Here is an 18,569-nt window from a genome sequence, read left to right as displayed (position 1 = left end):
GAGTTGGAGCATGAAGCATATTTTACATTCCCTGACCACCTCCTCTCAAGGGTCTCGGCGCTCCAGAGGGACCTGACCCAGACCACCTCCTCTCAAGGGTTTCTGCGCGGTGGTTTTGGTCTACGCTTGACAGCTGTGATCTGTGTTCACATCTGCCCAAACCAAGGGAGAAAATCCACCAGAGTTCGATTTAAACGAATGAAAGAGGCGTGAAAACATCCTTCCAGTCCTTGTTCCTGGTGACTGTTAAATCCCACCCGAGAGTGGTCACTTTCCCAGGAAAGCAGCAGCTAACGAGCTTCCCAGCTGAGCTGCAGGGGTCACTTAAGGGTCATCTTCTTCCCTGGACACCTGCAGCTTCCGTCCATAATTCAACCGTCTGGCAGGCCGTTTCAATTTCAAGGACAGGCCCTTTCTAGAGGTCTTTGATGATGGAATGGGCTATTAATTAGGCTACACAATTCTTAAAACGAGGAGATGGAACTAATGAACCGAATCATCCGGCTCTTTGAATCGGTAGGGCAGAAATGTGACCGGACCTTACTAAACCTCTATAAAAAGCCTTGGATATGATGGGACTGAAGATAACAGCAACAGTAAAAACACCAAACACATTACCTCACTTAAAGGGAGCTATTTTGAGATGAATGTGTGCCATTACCATGATCATTTCAAAGGCAGCACCAGTGAAGACCAACTCTTTTGAAGGCACAGGAAGAAGCCCTTTGGTCAAGTAGTGTTTCCGTGCTTTAGTGGTTTCCTGGCCTGGCCTGCATGTTCTGTGCGAATCTAGTGACCCTGGGGAGCTCAGACCGACAGACCACAAGCAGAGGAGTCCGCAGCCCTCTGGCTGATTGGAGGGGGAAACCAGAACCAGATAGCAGGGCTATCAGTTATCTCTCTGAATTCCAGCACTAACTCGAATTTGAAACAATTTTCACTGGGGCAGCAGCAGAGAGCCAGCCAGATCGGACCATCACCAGGGTTGTGAAGATTATCAGGCACAGGAATGCTTCAATCATGGATTCAGAGGTTAGAATGAACACCACTGCCCTAAAAGGATAATGGTAACTTCAGGCATTTTAGCCCATTTCAAGATTTCTCCTGTACACCCCCCTTCACTGCTTCTGGTTGACTGTTGTTGCTAGGCAATATCTCAGCTCAGGTTTCACTGAGATTATGGTCTGGCATCTCTTAGCTGAAAAGAGTACGGTCTGCCAGATTTCTGCAAACCAGTGGGAGAGTTTAAACCAACGCTTTTATAAATACATTTAAAATGACACCCGACTCATGACGTCCTTCCTACCCAAAATGAATCCCTGGCATGAATGGCCAGACCACAGAGAACGCAGTGAAATATGGGGGGGTTGGCCACGTCAGACTTCTGCAGCTAAAGAACGACAAACCCAACAGCAGGCTTCCAGATCCCATCCAGCTGAAGGATAATCAAAAGCAGACTGAAGCGGTGTCCTGAAAGCACAACGGCATTTTACAGCTCATATACCCATTCTGTTTACAAGAAATATCAATGCACCTTAAAATGTGTCCCCGCTAACAGGAGTGAGAATGAGTTGGCCAAAACAGTAAGCATGAGAAAGAGAAAGAGAGGGTGGGAGAGGAAGGAAAGATGAAAAGAGGATGTGAGAGAGAGAGAGAAAGAACATTGACTCAGTGCCAGATATAAAATGGTGTGTTCAGCAGTAATTGGCACTTGTGGTTTTCCTTGTGATGCTGCTTGACTGGGCCGCTCATATTCCAGCCCACTGCACACACACTTACTCATATCCCATCATCCAATCAGCTCGGCACAATGACCTGGCCCATGCCCAGACCCCATGTCACCCAACACACACACACCCTCCTCACACTTAAAAGACCTTCATCATGACCTGAACAACAAACTGGCCAATCTCCAGACCACTGAGCCCTGCCCACACAGAGCGGACATCGAGTTATCCTTAATGCTTGCAATCACGAGCCAGCCAGTCCCGAACCGTCCTGACCCACACAATCCACTACTCTCCAAAATGACCGTTCAATCCTATTTCCTCATCACACAGACATACACACACACACACACACACACACACACAGCTCTTGGTCTCCAACCACCAACCCTAATGGCCTGACCATTCTCCAGCCTTGCTGCCCCCCACACACATTTAGCCGGCCCATTTTGAGGGAATTAGCACGGGGTGCTTTTAACGGACTGGATGAGCATGGCATCCCTAACGACCTGTATTTGGATTCCATCCAAGGTCCATCGCACTAAAGGGGCAAAACTAGGGCAGGGCCACAACCTGCATATGACGTTAGTCTCCGCACCAATCGTTAAACGTCAGAGGTCAAACTGCAGGCTAAGCTAGGGCTACTTCTTATTCCACAGCACACTGATGTCTTTGCTCATCTCTGGTCACAGACTCATCACACTCATTAAGATTCAGCCACCACAAAGCATCACTTGAAGCTGATCAAATGCCCTTGCTGTGAGCTTTGTGATGAACACAGTATTGAAAGAAAAAGAAAACTCTCCATAAACTCCACTGAAAACTCAGGAACTATCAAGACACTCCTTCAAGCTTTCCATGAAGACAATATGGTGGATTGACAGCTGTCATTCACACTGAGGAACTCTAACGGTGATATGTTTTGACATGGCTTGCTTTCCAGGACACTGCATCTGGAGCATTAAATTCCCTCCCTCTCTACTCCCACTGCAGTGTCTCTCCCTCCTTTCCTTTCTCACATACATGCACACACATGCAGAGCCCCAGAGCGTAGGCGTTTGAATTAAATCGCTGTGGGTTGACTAGGAGTTCAGTTGGTGCTCATGGTAGAATTAAATGCGTGTACACTAAATAAGGCTTTGCAAAACCACCAACCAGATTTTAAATAGTCACTGACATGCAGAGCTTTAAACCCTCTGCAGTTCCTCTACCCTATGTAATGTAGTAGCTCTTCAGAACCGTCAGAAGTGTGGTGAGCAGGTGAAGATCTAGCAACGGTGCAAGTAGCCCCTCCAGCCACAGGTTTGGGACAGCCTGTGATGTGTGAGGGCCTAAGTGGTGGCACTGTGCTGGCACTTCAAAGGCTTTCCTGCCGCTCCACAGCAGACAGTGCAAACAGGGCCGCAGCCCAGAGGCATGAGGGGAGGAAGGCGAGCTGATGGAGGGACACAGCTGCTGTTGCAACGGCGGGCGCGAGGCTTTCGAGTGCACCGTGTGAACTTCAAAGCCAAGCGTGGCTAATTGGGGCTAATCAAACACCTCTTGGTCACACACATCCACACATCCACACATCCACACATCCACACATCCACACATCCACACATCCACACATCCACACATCCACACATCGATATACAGGTTAAAAATCACGGTCCAGTAGCAATGCAGTCACGCGAGAGGAACAGGTGTCTTCGTGACCTCAATGTTTCCGACTGCAGAGCTTGTGTCTTGTGTGTCCCTTAAGCTTGACTTGTTAATGTGTGTGTATGTGATCTATTGCACAGAGCAATGGTGTGTGTGTGTGTATGTGTGTGTGTGTGTGTATGTGCATGTATGTGTGTATGTGTGCGTGTGAGGTTGCCTATCCCTTTGATGATGTGAAGGCTTAAGAAGGTGAGTATCAGCACTGATCAGACCAGGGCAGATCAAACAGAGCCGGCAGCAGCAGCAGCAGCAGCAGGATGAGGAGCCAGAGCAACAGGGCAGAGCCCATAACACTGGCAGAGTACCAGCTGTGCCACCACTGGACAGGCAGGACATGGGACGACGATCAAACACAAAGGTGCTGCTTAAAGGTGAATCACAGATTCTTTTGAAGTCTTATGGAATGGTGACATGACTAAACATACAAGGCGTATTCTCATTCTCATTTATTTCCTATATGTTGGACAATCCCATGTAATGCATCCTTGGTTTAGTGTATTTAATCGCTTTTTTGTTTACAAAAGAGGGGGTGGCAACTCTTTTTTTTTTTTTTTTTCAAAACTAAAATTAGACTGAAATTAGACACAGGCAATCATTATTATCACTGTTTTGTGCATGTCAGGCATTATATACACATTATAATAACATCCTACTATTTAACATGCAAACCAAACTTAATTCACAATATTACAAACCCAAAACATACTTGTGGGCAGATGAAAGTATGCAACGACCCTCGTCTCAAGAATGACTAAGGCTAACCATCAAAGTGTGGCAGATGTCCACTTCAGACTCTCTCCCTGCATATGTGTATGAACACTGCATATAGTCAGATTGCCATGGACTGTAGATCCACTTCTCATACAATGTACTGACAAGCTTTGGAGCCAGGGTGTTCAAATGATTCATTTATCTCAGGCCCAGTGAGTAGCACAACCAGCGCTCAGTACAGCCCAGCGCAGTAGAGCCCAAGTGCAGAGTTGGAGAGGGGAGAGGGGGGAGGCGGCCCCTCTGGGTCCACAGCGGGCCATTCCAAACAACTCACTGCACTTTAGTCACACACAGTCACTGAGATGGAGGAGGCGGCAGGAGAAGCCCTGTTGTGTGCCGGAGGGAGCGGCAGAGAGAGAGAGAGAGAGAGAGAGAACACAAATCTATACCCTAACCATGAGAGAACAAAGATGAGCATTAAACATAATGAGTAGTTTAGAGACTTCAAACTCACATATTAGGCTACTACAAACAAGTGCAGTACTCTCCTGCTCCAGAGCGGAAGGCGCGTGGGTGACTATGACTATATGCAGACATGCAGCCGCACCACATGCAGATTGCCATGGACTGGAGACCCAGTTCTCACACAATGTACTGACAAACCTTGGAGCCAGCGTGTTCAAATGATTCATTTATCTCTGAGATTGAAGAAGTGCCTGTGAGTTTAGACTGAGAAATCTTATTGATTCCAACCAAGCGTAAGTGAGTAATCTAGCTGCAAAAATGTGGGAAATGCACCCATGAATGCTTCTATTCACATCCTGATGTCCCAAAGGATATGTCAGTGAGACAAATATTACAGCCATTACTGATGCTTCACCACACACACACACACACACACACACACACACACACACACACACACACACGTCCTTGGTCATCAAACTGTTTTTCTTCCAATGACATGAGCATTGCCTCTGGCTACATTCAACTACATGCTGCAACACTGACTCAACACTGCAACATTGGCCTTCACAGATCCTAACCTTTGGTCATCAATGCATATTAATCAGTATAATTAGGAGTAGTCAAATGAGGGAAATGCTTCCCAAGTCAGTTAATCATACAATTGAATTAATACTCTAAAAACTCTTTAGATTCACTGCACTTCGTGGATTAACATGCCAGGTGGGGAGTCCACCATCAGCATTCTCTATTATGATCAAGGAGATATGGAGACCCAGGCACAATCAGTCAGGCAGTGTCTGGAAACGGATGCTTTAAATTGGTTGCATCTTCGAACGGACGGACGGACGGACGGACATTCAAAACAAATGATTGACCCAGCCAATTCTCCCCTTATTAAATTAACCCACATTAGACTAGTGTGTGTTCAGCTGCCGGAAACACACACAGACACGCGCACAGTTCAAAGGAGCCTGCCAGCCGTAAGAATCAATTACTTGCGAATGTATACACGCAAACACACACACACACACACACACACACACACACACACTAAAACAGCTGCACAAGATCACTTCATTTCCGAGTAAGAAATGCAATGTGGTGCAGGGTGGGGAAGGCGTGTGTGCGAGTGCGAGTGCGAGGGAGAGTGCGTGCGAGTTCTTCGCCTTTCCTATGTCACCGATTGGTCCTTCTTCTCTGCTTTCTCTGCTGAGGAACCAGACTTATTGACAGACCTTATTTCACACTTCCTGAGCTCAGGCTTCTTGGTTTCATCTTATTTTAGCATAGTTAGCATGAGGGTCTCTCTCTCTGCCTCTACTTCACTGCTTCACCATCTTCTGTCCATCTCCAGAAATAATGATGACACTATATACAGGTCAAGACAGATGAACCGCATACTGACAACACAAGCTTTTCTGTCCATTAGTTTCACACTACAGCTGTACTACAGACCAAGACGTGTATTGGATTCAACAGTTCCCTCGGAGTGAAAGACATAGGGAGACCGCAGTGAGGCCCTCTACTCCTCCTCATGGCAGTCAGTACTGGTTTGTCCCCTCTGGTTTCATTACTCAAGTACTTATATGGCAGGGCCTGACCGCTCTCGTGTGTGTGCGCGCGCGTGTGTGAGTGAGTGAGTGTGTGAGTGTGTGTGTGTGTGTGTGTGTGTGAACCCACTCAGAGAAGCTTTTGTACATTATTTAAGGGGACGAGCCAGGTCCCACCATAACCCTCTCACTGTCCCTTCAGCTTATGGCCTTACAACTAAAAGCCCAGCAAATCCACTCAGATTACCACCACATCACACCTGACCTGTTTCAAAAAATAAATAAACAAATAAAGCGATAATCAGACAGACCAACATAAGTTGGAAGTGGAGCAGAAGGGCCTTCAGCAGCTGGATGACTGAATCCCACTTCAGAGACAAGTCAAGACAAACTGAGATGAGAGAGGGAGAATGGAGAGAAAAGTAAGTAGAAAGGAGAGGGGGAAAACAGATGCCAGAGACAGGAGTAGGCAGTAGATGGGGCTCTGATTGACTGCCAAACCTTGATGGGGGACAAAGAACACCTTTGAAGCCTTTACAGGGGGGAAAGGGGAAAAAGGCACCGAGAGGCAAGAGAGAATGAAGAAAGGCAGTAGAGAAAGAGAGAAAGCGAGTTCAAATGCAGAGCTTTGACCTTTTACAGAGGACATTGAGAGAACGATGCGAAGGATAGAAAAAAGTAAAGGAGAGCAAAGAGCAGGAGGGAAATGACATCTGTTGAGATCTGATTCAGATTCCAAGCTTCCACACCACATCACTTCACTCCTGAACACTGATAACACACACACACACACACACACACACACACACACACACACACACACACACACACACACACACACACACACACACACACACACACACACACACACACACACACACACACACACAATTTATTTAGGACTACTTCCCTAAACAAACTAGATGTTTTATGGAGTCTTGACAGGTAAGTGACAGTAGACCCACCCCATTGCTCTGTTTAAACCCTGCATCACACCAACAGACATGTACACACTCCCAGCAGTGAAGTATATGTCGAAGATCCAAAGACCCAGATGCGTGTCCCAAATCAAGAGACTAAAAACTTCCCTTAAAGAAAGATCAAAGAAAATTCCACTCAGTGAATTAAAGAGTAGCTTTGCGAATCAGACACCTCCATTTAAAACGCCTTTTGTGTCGCACCACGTTCAGAAGGGGGCTTTTTAAATCCCTGTGGAAACTAGTAAAGATCAGGTATTAATCCAGGCTAAACTGCAGAGATTACGGAAGAGTGAGTAGGCAATATCAGAAGTGGAAAGTGGAAAGCTGTACATGAGATTTTTTGTTTGTAAATGTCAAAGCCAAGGTGTCTGCACTGCACAGGGTACAACTCCATCTGTGGCCTATGGAAACTTTGAATCACTCGTGTGATGGCAGTCAAGACCCCCCCCCCCCCCACCCCCCCCCCACACACACACACACACACACACACACACACACACACACACACACACACACACACACAGAAGCCTGTCTTGATTAACTGGTTGATTCGTCATTTATCAATCATTGCCACCATCCACCATCATCTGGTAAGTCTTGCATTCCAGAGTGGCACACCAAACCCTCTTTAGCACACATGACAACACCACATTATGCACACAGACACACACACACACACATGACAACACCACATTCTCTGGATGGTTCCACAGTCCTTAGGTCATAAAGAATCCAAAGTAGAGATCTGCAGTCACTCCAGGAGTATAACAGGCATCCACACTGGCTACATACAGCAGCAAACCAAAAGTCTCTGTCAAACATGCCACCTTTGAGAACCAACAAGCCATTTATAACAGCTCACAACTAACACATACTGTACAAACACACAAATATACACACACACACACACACACACGTCTAGATCCATAAGAATAGCTTAATATCACAGTCATCACTGGTCATTCAGCCAGTCATTTGTAACATTACAACAGACGACATCCTGTACACCAGCTACCCATGCCAGATGTCATGGGGGTGCCCTGCCGTGATGTCACACATCCTGTTGGGGCGGGGCGGGGCGATCAGTGGCGTAGGGCCATGTTTCCAGACTACTCCTGCCCTACTCTCAAGGGTCCCGTGTCACAAGAGGGGGGATACTTCCTGTTACAGGGACTGTGACTCAGGGAAGATTAGACAGAATGAAACCGGAACATTTGACCACTAAAGGACAATTAGCAGTCATTAAACCTTCTCTTTAAAACTCACTCTGGATTTAAACAAGCTCAGGAAGATTCACCCTGACTGACCGTATTGTTGGTGCTGCACCTGCCAATGCTCCAATGCTGACACCAATCTCCGCTACATCCGGCATCCTTGTGATGCCCTTGACAAAAAATGGCAGCTATAAAAGCAGTCCAAAAGCATGTGCATACTCCTACTCTAGTGCACACACAAGACAACTCCTATCTGAAGCCTATGTACAGCATGCAATTCACTTCCAATTGGCAGAGGAGCTGAAAGTTATTTTCCTGGTAAGCTGAAGGTCACAAAAGCCACACTGGGACTTTTAATGGCTGACCTTTGGCATGTCCCTCCTTTCTGCAGGCAGCCTCCAGTGGGTCGACAGAGCTAGCTCCCGGGCTCTCCTAAGCCGGCTGGGTGGTATATACAAAATATAGATGTATTCAATGCCGTTTTACACTAAATATAAGTAACTACCATGTTTAAAATAGGCTACACAAGCCAGATTTTAACAAAGAAAAATGGTGCGGCTCTTTCTCGATGGCCCTGTCGCTCACACACATAAACCTCTGTAACCACCAGGGGCACAGGACATGGGGGGACGTCAATCAAATCTCATTCTCTGAGAAGCTTCAGTCGGAGCTCCTTCAAAGTCGACACCACGTTCTCAGTAGTGTCAGTGAATAGAAAATGGAGGCGCATGTAATATAGACGCTCTGGGTTTGTTTGATATTATGTTAGCAACCTGTAAAAAGAGAAGTAATTCACTAAGCTGGGGCAGGTCTGTTTTTCTGATGCTGACCAACTGATTTGTGGGATCTCATCTCATAGTCCGGTAATAATTTTGTTTAGTTGTAGGCTGTTGAGCATTGGTGAGATATGTAAGTAATAGGCTAAAGCTTCAAAACAGCTCTAGCTAGCAACAGTAAACTAGGCATTTCTGAGGCCCGTTTGTCTGGAAATGCTAGAAAATTGTGCATTTACACACTATAACAGTACAAATATTTCTCCAGGGATGACTGCCCAAACAACTTTTCCTGCCACCAAAAAACAGTAAATCCTAATAAATAAAACCCACGGTCCTTCACTGCTTTTAATGAAAGTTAACGATATTTAGTTCTGGATTTTTTTCGGAGCAATTCTGCTCTGATGTGTTAAAGTTCTAGAATTAGGAATGGATTCACTGAAAATTACACAAGGTGGTCTGGCTCCAGTCGCTGATTGATCCCAACTCAGTTTTCACTGGGATCCAGGAAGTGTATGTGTGTGATAGTACCAGGCTAATGACAAGGAGCCATCAAGGAAACATGCTGCTCTCCTCTTCCCACCCTGTGAAGGTGCATTGTCTTCTAGATCAGATGGGCACAAGACATGGCCCTTCAGCAAACATTCGAGACCAATTACAGTTCCGAGAATTTGCAGTAAAGGCGACAAGCAGGATCTCAGTCCACAGAAATACAAAGAAAACCAGAAGAACACAGACACTCAATCTTCATTTGGTAATAAATCAGCTGCTTACTCCACTATAGTTTCTTTCTCTCAAGCTCACAAAGATTCCTGAAATAGCCACAAGCCTATTAAATCTGCTCACCCATAAAACCCATAGTGAACAAGCAGCAACACCAGCAACATCACGCTCACTGGTGCTGGAAAAGACACCGAATGTATCCGTAGGAGGAGGAGATAACAAGCAAGGGAGCTGAAAGAAGTGCACCGTGGCGATGGAAATGGAGGAATCAGAGAAGACTGGCACAGAGACATGGAGCACATTCTTGATACAGTACCTTGCCCTACCATGCACTGATCACTCCATGGCAACCATCACAGCCCCCTGTTGTGCTCTTTCCCTGTCTGTTTCTACTCCCCCCTCCACCGTCAACAGGCCATCCTTAAAAATATGGTAATTTGCCGTAACCAAACAATTCGTTTTTACTTTAAAAGAATTGTAGCAAAGAGAACCTATTAGAAGAGTATAGTCTTCATAGCCCCTTTTGGCTAGTACTAAGAGACGCCCGTTATGCCTTTGGTGAAATTCCTGCCCTGCTCAGTCGCAACAGAAAGTTAGTCAGCAAGTCTGCAGATCAAATAATGTGAAAAAAAATGAGGTCGGGCCCAGTTTAATTGAATCAGTTGGGCTACGGCACACCAACATAACCTAAGGATGGCGTAAAACCACACATGCATCTTCTAATCTTCTATCTTGCACAATAACAATAATTACAGGCTGTGTCATGTGCATAATCATTCATCCAGCTGAGGTCTCATCTTTGACTTTAGTTGACCAAAGTAAAACCAAAAACTTGAATAATGTTGAATTTACCTTCACATTTCAGTTTAATACTATATACCCGTAATTTTCGGACTATAAACCGCTACTTTTTTCCCACGCTTTGAACCTCGCGGCTTAAACAACGACGCAGCTAATTTATGGATTATGATACCTGTGACTGTATACGGTGGCTTTGTGGAGCTAGGATGCTAGCATGGATGCAGCCGCATGGATGCTTAGCTCCCCGCGATTTCTCAGTATCTCAATAACTTAACTAATGTCAAAATAACCACAGTATACCGGCGTAGACAGAACACAACTCAAAACAGTTTACAACAATACAAATCCAGTCTTTTCAAGTTCTTTAGCTCACTGGTTTCAAACTAGCGTCTTTCTTCTATCTCGCTGTCTTCAATCTAACGTTCTAGCTTCTGATTGACTCTTGCAACTGTGCTCTCTTAAAGCAACAGTGCACTTATCGTAACTGGCAAAACTAATAATATGCATCACTATTGTATTACTTTTGATATTAATTTTAGCCTGTGTAAAGTTAATTTGTTTCAATGTACCGGTAGGCACCTGCGGCTTATAGACATGTGCGGCTTATTTATGTTAAAAATAATATTTTTTTTTAAATTCAGTGGGTGAGGCTTATATTCAGGTGCGCTCAATAGTCCGGAAATTACGGTACTAAGTCTAGCAAAGGCCTTGTTGAAAGATGCAACACTCAATACAAAAAAATTCACACCTGCCATTAAGATCTAATGGTTAAAATATCCTGTTTCATGGTATTTCTGTGCTTCCTTGGATTATCACTGTGGTTTCTGGCTTCAGGTATTATTTGTTTATCAGAATTTTTTTTTTTTAAATAGGCAAAAGATTTAAACAGAATATGCCCAGATTTCACAGGAAACACTCAAACACACTGGATTCTCTTCCAAAGTGTATCGTTGTAATTCTAAGATTTCTTACAAGAACACAGGTAAAAATAGCTGCTTTAAGGTTGGAGTTTCCGCAAAGACAGGCTGAATAACACTAATTATGAAATATCTACACCAGTCACGACATCAGTGAAGATTCATTAGGGAAGATAATTATGGCATTGTTATCTGCACCTTGGGAAGTAAACTGTTATCTGTTGTTCAGTTCCTTTATCATTTAAGCACCAGCCTGAAAGAACAGCTCTTTTTCTCAGCCTCATGTGCTGCAGAGAGTGTTGTCTGACAGAATACTTCTGGGTGGTCTGACAAGGCCCCCTACTCTCACCCCAAAATGACTTGGTAAGAAAACCCATTGGATCCATTAAATCACCTCCCGCTTCCCTTACTTTGATTCCTCTGCAAGATTACATAGCAATACCCAATAGTGTAAAAGCTACATGTGACACTATGAAAGGGCTGCGTGTGTAATCAGTAAGATGAGCAGGCAGAACACGGTCATCACGTGCATTGTTTACATAACTTAGCCTGCTTTAACACCACCCCAACAGGCTGAATTATTGCGTAACTTTACATCAGTATCAGGTCCTGATCTGGCAAGCCTACAGAACAATCACAACTCAATGAGGAAAGGGATTAAGCTCAGATAAGACTCTTATCGCCAGGCACTACGTCCCCACACTAAGACAACGCACCGCTCGCTACTGATCAGAAGCTGCTGAGGGAGTGAAAGCAGTGAAGTGGACTGTGACGTGCAGATCAGAAGACAAACGACATAGACGGAGAAGGTTTAGTTGAACCTCGTTCTTCAGACGTTTGAAAGTACTCATAAAGGGATGAAGAACCCGTGACGCCCCTTGTGAGATCCATTCATGAGATTCAGCTCAATGCCCACGTCCTTTGCAGTCTTCCACAGAGACCAAACGTGATTACAGGGTTGTTCAGATGTAACCCCAGTGGGAACGAGTGTAGGGGAGTTTAACCTTGGGCAAGCAGTATTAGCTGCTGACGAGCACTTCCTGAATTCTGCTGGGTGTGAAACAGCCATCTGTATTTGAATCTCTTGCACAATAATTTGGTATACATCTGCTTTTTAAAGGGTAAAATCTCAGCTACTATCTGATTTTAAATGTTTTCTATAAAATATTATCAACTGAATCTCACTAAACGAGTAGAGAAGGGAAATCGCAGTGTACCGTAATTTCCGGACTATTGAGCGCACCTGAATATAAGCCTCACGCACTGAATTTTTTAAAAATAATTATTTTTAACATAAATAAGCCGCACATGTCTATAAGCCGCAGGTGCCTACCGCAACATTGAAACAAATTAACTTTACACAGGCTAAAATGAATATCAAAACTAATACAATAGTTAGTTTTGCCAGTTAGATAAGTGCACTGTTGCTTTAAGAGCGCACAGTCGCAAGAGTCAATCAGAAGCTAGAACGTTAGATTGAAGACAGACGCTAGTTTGAAACCAGTGAGCTAAAGAACTTGAAGACTGGATTTGTATTGTTGTAAACTTTTATTTTATTTTCTAAAGTGTTTTGAGTTGTGTTCTGTCTACGCTGGTAGACTGTGGTTATTTTGACATTAGTTAAGTTATTGAGAGATACTGAGAAATCGCGTGGAGCTAAGCATCCATGCGGCTGCATCCATGCTAGCATCCTAGCTCCACAAAGCCACCGTAAACACAAAGCCACCGTATACAGTCACAGGTATCATAATCCATAAATTAGCCGCATCGTTGTTTAAGCCGCGAGGTTCAAAGCGTGGGAAAAAAGTAGCGGCTTATAGTCCGGAAAATACGGTATTCGTTTCAAAGTTCACACAAGTTCACATTTTCACCAACACAGATCTGAAGAGAATATTCCGCTGAATATCAACAACCTATTCAACTATGGAAAAACAGGATGGAAAATGTGGAGATGATGAAGATGGTATGTGAAAGGTAACTAGACATTGATCACAAACCAGAGAAAGGGGGTTTGAAAGGACCAAAAGATTAGGAGAATAACCAGCCAAAGGCAGAAAGATGGCCAGAGATAGTGCAGAGAGAGAGAGAGAGAGAGAGAGAGAGAGAGAGAGAGAGAGAGAGAGAGAAAGAGAAAGAAAGAAAGAAAGAAAGAAAGAAAGAAAGAAAGAGAGAGAGAGAGGAAGAAAGAAAGAAAGAAAGAAAGAAAGAAAGAAAGAAAGAGAGAGAGAGAGAGAGAGAGAGAAAGAAAGAAAGAAAGAAAGAAAGAGAGAGAGAGAGACCGTGCAAAAAGAGATGGGATGACAGTCAGGCCCATATATATCAGAGACTCTGGGCAGGTACAGTATGAGCAGGAGGCTGCGTAAATAAACCAAGGCTAATGGGATTTGTGGCGTTGGGCTTTGCTGTAAATAGCTTAAGGTAGAAGTGCAGACTCACTCTGCACAATTGTATCGCGCAATATCTGAGGACAGTGATCAGGGGTCACACTCACAGGTGTCACAGATGACCATCAGACTGAGCACAGACGCCCCTGAGGAAAACTTTGAGAGCAAACAGAAACAAATGGTTCCCTAGGGAATAACTACAGTGTGCTGTAACAACAGCTGTGTAGCAACTTCTCTCACATTCCACAAGGCTACAGAAACAACATGCCTTTATCATGAACGCAGGTATTTTGAGTCAGCAGTGGCATCATAGCAGGGCTCAGGGCTCAGGGCTCAGGGTGAAGACCCAGGACCAGCCTGGGTGAGATAGAGAAGATGCCATGTGGCAGTAAATCTCCCAACGCTTTACAGCCCCATAAAAGGGCCTGGGAGGAAGCAATCTCCATTACAGCCTGGCGGCTGGGCCATGGGCTGGGCCTGGAGGATGACTTTAAGCAGAGACATGATCTTCTGGTGGAAAAGCACACTGGTACCAGCTAACCCACACAGGGTTATAAAATTATAAAATGCAAAACAGTAAATTTACCTTTTATTCTGAGGTCAGTGTTGCATGACGTATTCTAAGAAACCTCTGGCGAAAAGACATTACCACCAGAATGCCTTGAAGGCTTTTGCATGTGAACTGGTCCAGTCCGGTCACAGTCAACTGGTTACTATACAAAAGCAGGGGTGTCACTCTTGCCAGAAAGAACGTCAAAAAGGAACTTAGAGATGAAGTGCCCAAACTGGTTTTCTCTAAAACCTTAGACCCCAAAAGGGGTTGTCCTCACCCATCAGGTTCGGCAACAGATTCTGATCATTCTAATTGTGAACTATGGCTAAGTCAAAGCCTTTGTTAAGAGCAAACTCTGATTACGATCAGCATGTTTATAAAACAACTAATTGGCAACATGGACTGGGTTTATTACCATTTGCAAATCAAGCTCTAGGCAAAATGAATGCCTGTTACGACAATGCAATGCAAAAGTCCTTTGTAGATTGAGTAAAGTTTCAGCATGTTCCAGTTTCAAAGTAGACAGAAGCTTACAGTTTGTTTTAGTCACAGTTTTATAGCTTTTACTGTTTGCTTCATTCCAACAGGCTCTTTTCTTTCAGGTTGAGGCTGAGGTTGAGCCTATCCTTAAAGCTAACCCACAAACCACTTCAAAACATTTGATAAAATGTACTACAATATTTTTAGTCACAACCCCTTCCAGTTCTTCAGCACAGACAACTGCCTCAAATAAATATTCACATCTTAGACCACCTGCTGCTGTGTTCCCTCCATTTTTCAGATTCAGATTAAGAGAGAAAAGCCCCTGGATTTTCACAAGGAGATAAAGCATAACTATTTTGTAGTGCAGAGTTTCCCCATGCAGACACAACACTCTTAGCTTTGATTAGTGTTCTTATGATCAGCAACGAACAAGGCCAAGAGAGGGTTAAAAATAACACCGTCTCAGGGGGTAAATCTAAGACAACCCACCTCTTTCAGCAATCTGGATGTTTCCCCATTGTGCCTAAGGTAACAAGCACACTGGAGACAAGGAACAACATGGTGTAACTACTGTTACAACAGATGCCCTCCCAGACACACCCAAAATCAGAGCGAAACCCACTCTGGTGAACAAACCACAGAGAGAGAATGACACATGAGTAAAACATTCAGGTCGGTCGCAAAAAAAAAACACCCAGATGGTGCTAAGCAACCGTAGGCTTTTCATCCATTGTTAGCTACAAGTTCAAACAATTCTTCACCAGAACCTGCTACTAATGGTTCAACTAGAAGCCATGTGCAAGGACAAAGATACTGGGAAAACCCTCTGTCATTCTCTGTCACCAATCCATCTCTTTCTCTCTGTCCGTCTTACGCTCTCACACATGCACACACAAATGACAGACATGAAGAGAGGGAAAGGTATTTAAAGCAGAGAAGAGAGAAGGGGCTAACGTGAGGTCAAAGCCATAGCAACGGAAGATGGGAGTTGGTGTCAGCCATTAAGCCACACAGTGAAAGCCTTCCCATGTCCTGTTGCCATGGTTATAAGTGTTATCAGTGCCGTACACTGGCCATGCACACTTAGTTCGAGACGGTGTTAATGCCAGCTCGTGCCAGTGGCCCCAGTGTGCTTGCTAGGGGACTGAAATGAAAAGCGAAGAGGAAAACAAGCACGTGGCAACACGCTGGCCCCAAAAGCATAGCTCTGTCAGAGGATGGCACGCGGGGAAAAGGGGGGGGTCTCTAGTGAAACCAAACAATAAGGTTACCAAGCAGCTAATCTGCTCTTTGAAAAGCCACACTACAGCAGCAAGAGGTGGTGCAGCCGAGTCGGGTGACTGCGCATGGCCAGCTCCCGCTGTTCGCACTGCTAAACAGCCCGTCCGGAGATCAAAGCCCCAGCAGGAGCTTTGGTGAGCAGCAAGATGCCAACAGCTATCATGAGGTCAGGACGTCGCTTCCGCATGGTCACTGCACTCAGGACGCCTCATAAATTATAAAGCAGGAGACATAAACAGTTTATTGGTGGTGTACTCAAGGTGTGTGCTTTTGCGGTAACTAATTTACTATTGTCAAATGAATGCGAGGGAGTGCAACGATTAATCTAGAACTATACAAGGATGATATTCTCTCCACAGGAGTCTTTATTCGCTGCCTGCCAGTCACAGCATCCAAAAGTGCATCACCTAAGCCTCTTTCACATACAAAACCCATTCATGGATCAGGTAAAAACAATGGATAGAGAACAATATACCCACATACCCACTCAGTCTCAGTGTTGTGTATTCCCACTTGACTGAATTTAACGTGATGCTACAGAGTACGAACTTCTGCAAGCTTGGTAAGTATTATGGTATACCAGGGTATTTAGAAATCCCGAAGGTCAAATTTTCAATAACATAAAAAATACAGATGCTCCTCTTTCTAATAAACTGATACAGAGCCAACTTAGATAAGAAACAATTGGCTTGTGGTATGCAGCCTTGCATCCAGGACTAATATCTAGGCCTAATCAAATTAACAGAGATCTTGCCCACGTTCTTATGTGTTTACATTCACGGTTCTGTTACTAGATTGGTTACCTACATTTCCCATAGACCTGGGGTGATGACGTTGTGTGTTAAGCCAAAAGAGGAAGTGCAGTGGTGTTGTTGAAACAAGCCTCCTTTTACTGTAGGAGACACTTTTTTAACCCATAAAATGCAACAAAAAAATAATTAAAAAGGTAATTTGTCAATAACAACACCAGTGTTTATATGTTTCATCACAGTTCAGTCATGTCGTTTAATTTACAAGAAAAACACACACACATTACGGCGCACTTTGACGTCAACGGTTCGACTTCATGTTTTGCTCCCATTCCCTCACGAGACCATAACATTGGTAGATAAATGGCTTTCAGTGTGACAATAGCGGTAGATAAATGGCTTTCAGTGTGAGTGGGAATGAGGTACTAGCTTTTCTGTGGTGTCACCAAACTTTAGTTGCTGCACGATAAAGACATCTTAACCGGCATGGACTGCCATCAACGTCTCCAACCCTTTCCCATATTCTACTTGCAATGCCCACCATTCAAGACAACAATACATAGCAAACTGGAACGGGTGACGTGGCGATATATTTTGATGCAAATTAAATAAACGATTAAGCTTGAGACATAAAGATTACCAGCTGCAAATAAACCCCATTTAACGTTAGCCTGACACAATTCAACGTGACGTGCAAGCCAGTCATCTATGAGAAACATGCAGACTGAAAAAATGCAGACAGGAGAAGTTGGAAAACGCTGTCCATTGTCCTCAGTAAACCATTCATAGACACGTTTATCCTTTACAAAGTAAGCTAATAGACTCAAATGCACTTAGAATAACGACATTACTGACCCTCAATACTTTCACAAATGTAATAAAATAAGCTAGGCTAAGTGATAAAACTGAAAGCATAAAGCGCGGATAGAGGCATCTCGTAGCTATCGATAGCTTGCTTAAAGGTTATCCTAGCTTCATGCCAGATACGTTGGCGTGAAGGAATCTCTAGAGTGAACTGCGTGTTTAACTTCATTCAGATCCGAAAACGTAGTCTGACAGTAGAAGATTTCCCCCAAGTCGAAATCACTTACTTTAACGTGTTACCTGGCCTGATGGAAATAACTACCAAACTAACTTACATTTGGAGAGCAGAGTCAACAAGTTCAGGTTCGAACATATGGCTAGCTGGGATATTGGCTATAAACCAAAACGTAGCATAAGGCTACCTATCCCACACCTATATTGTTACCAAGCCCAGACAGCTTTTACACGTCGTAGTAGTTTGACCACCCCATCTTGTTATTAGTACAAAACATAATAAACTTACAGTAGCTACCATGACAGCTAACGTCACTTACATTTGAGCTGAGATAGGTGCTGTACTGTAGTTCGACATCCTTCGCAACAGTTTAGGTCAAGTACAACTTCAAAGACTCTGCCCGCTACACTGCCAGCCTATAAACCAGCTAGCTACATAGCTACCTTGGACAAGCAGACAACCTTAACCCTTTACGTTAACATATAACAAAAGGCTAACGTTACATTTATAAC

At 44.3% G+C, this 18,569-nt stretch overlaps 1 protein-coding gene across 3 annotated transcripts in view; it reads right to left on the bottom strand.

Moving 5' to 3' along the window:
* Positions 1-18,569, bottom strand: part of ldlrap1b (low density lipoprotein receptor adaptor protein 1b) — a 41,663-nt gene that overhangs the window by 22,744 nt on the left and 350 nt on the right. The window lies entirely within an intron of this gene.

Source organism: Clupea harengus, chromosome 14 (assembly GCF_900700415.2).
Source record: "Clupea harengus chromosome 14, Ch_v2.0.2, whole genome shotgun sequence".
Taxonomy (NCBI): Eukaryota; Metazoa; Chordata; class Actinopteri; order Clupeiformes; family Clupeidae; genus Clupea; species Clupea harengus.
Note: the sequence above shows the minus strand (reverse complement) of the source record. Positions and strands in the feature narration are given on the sequence as shown.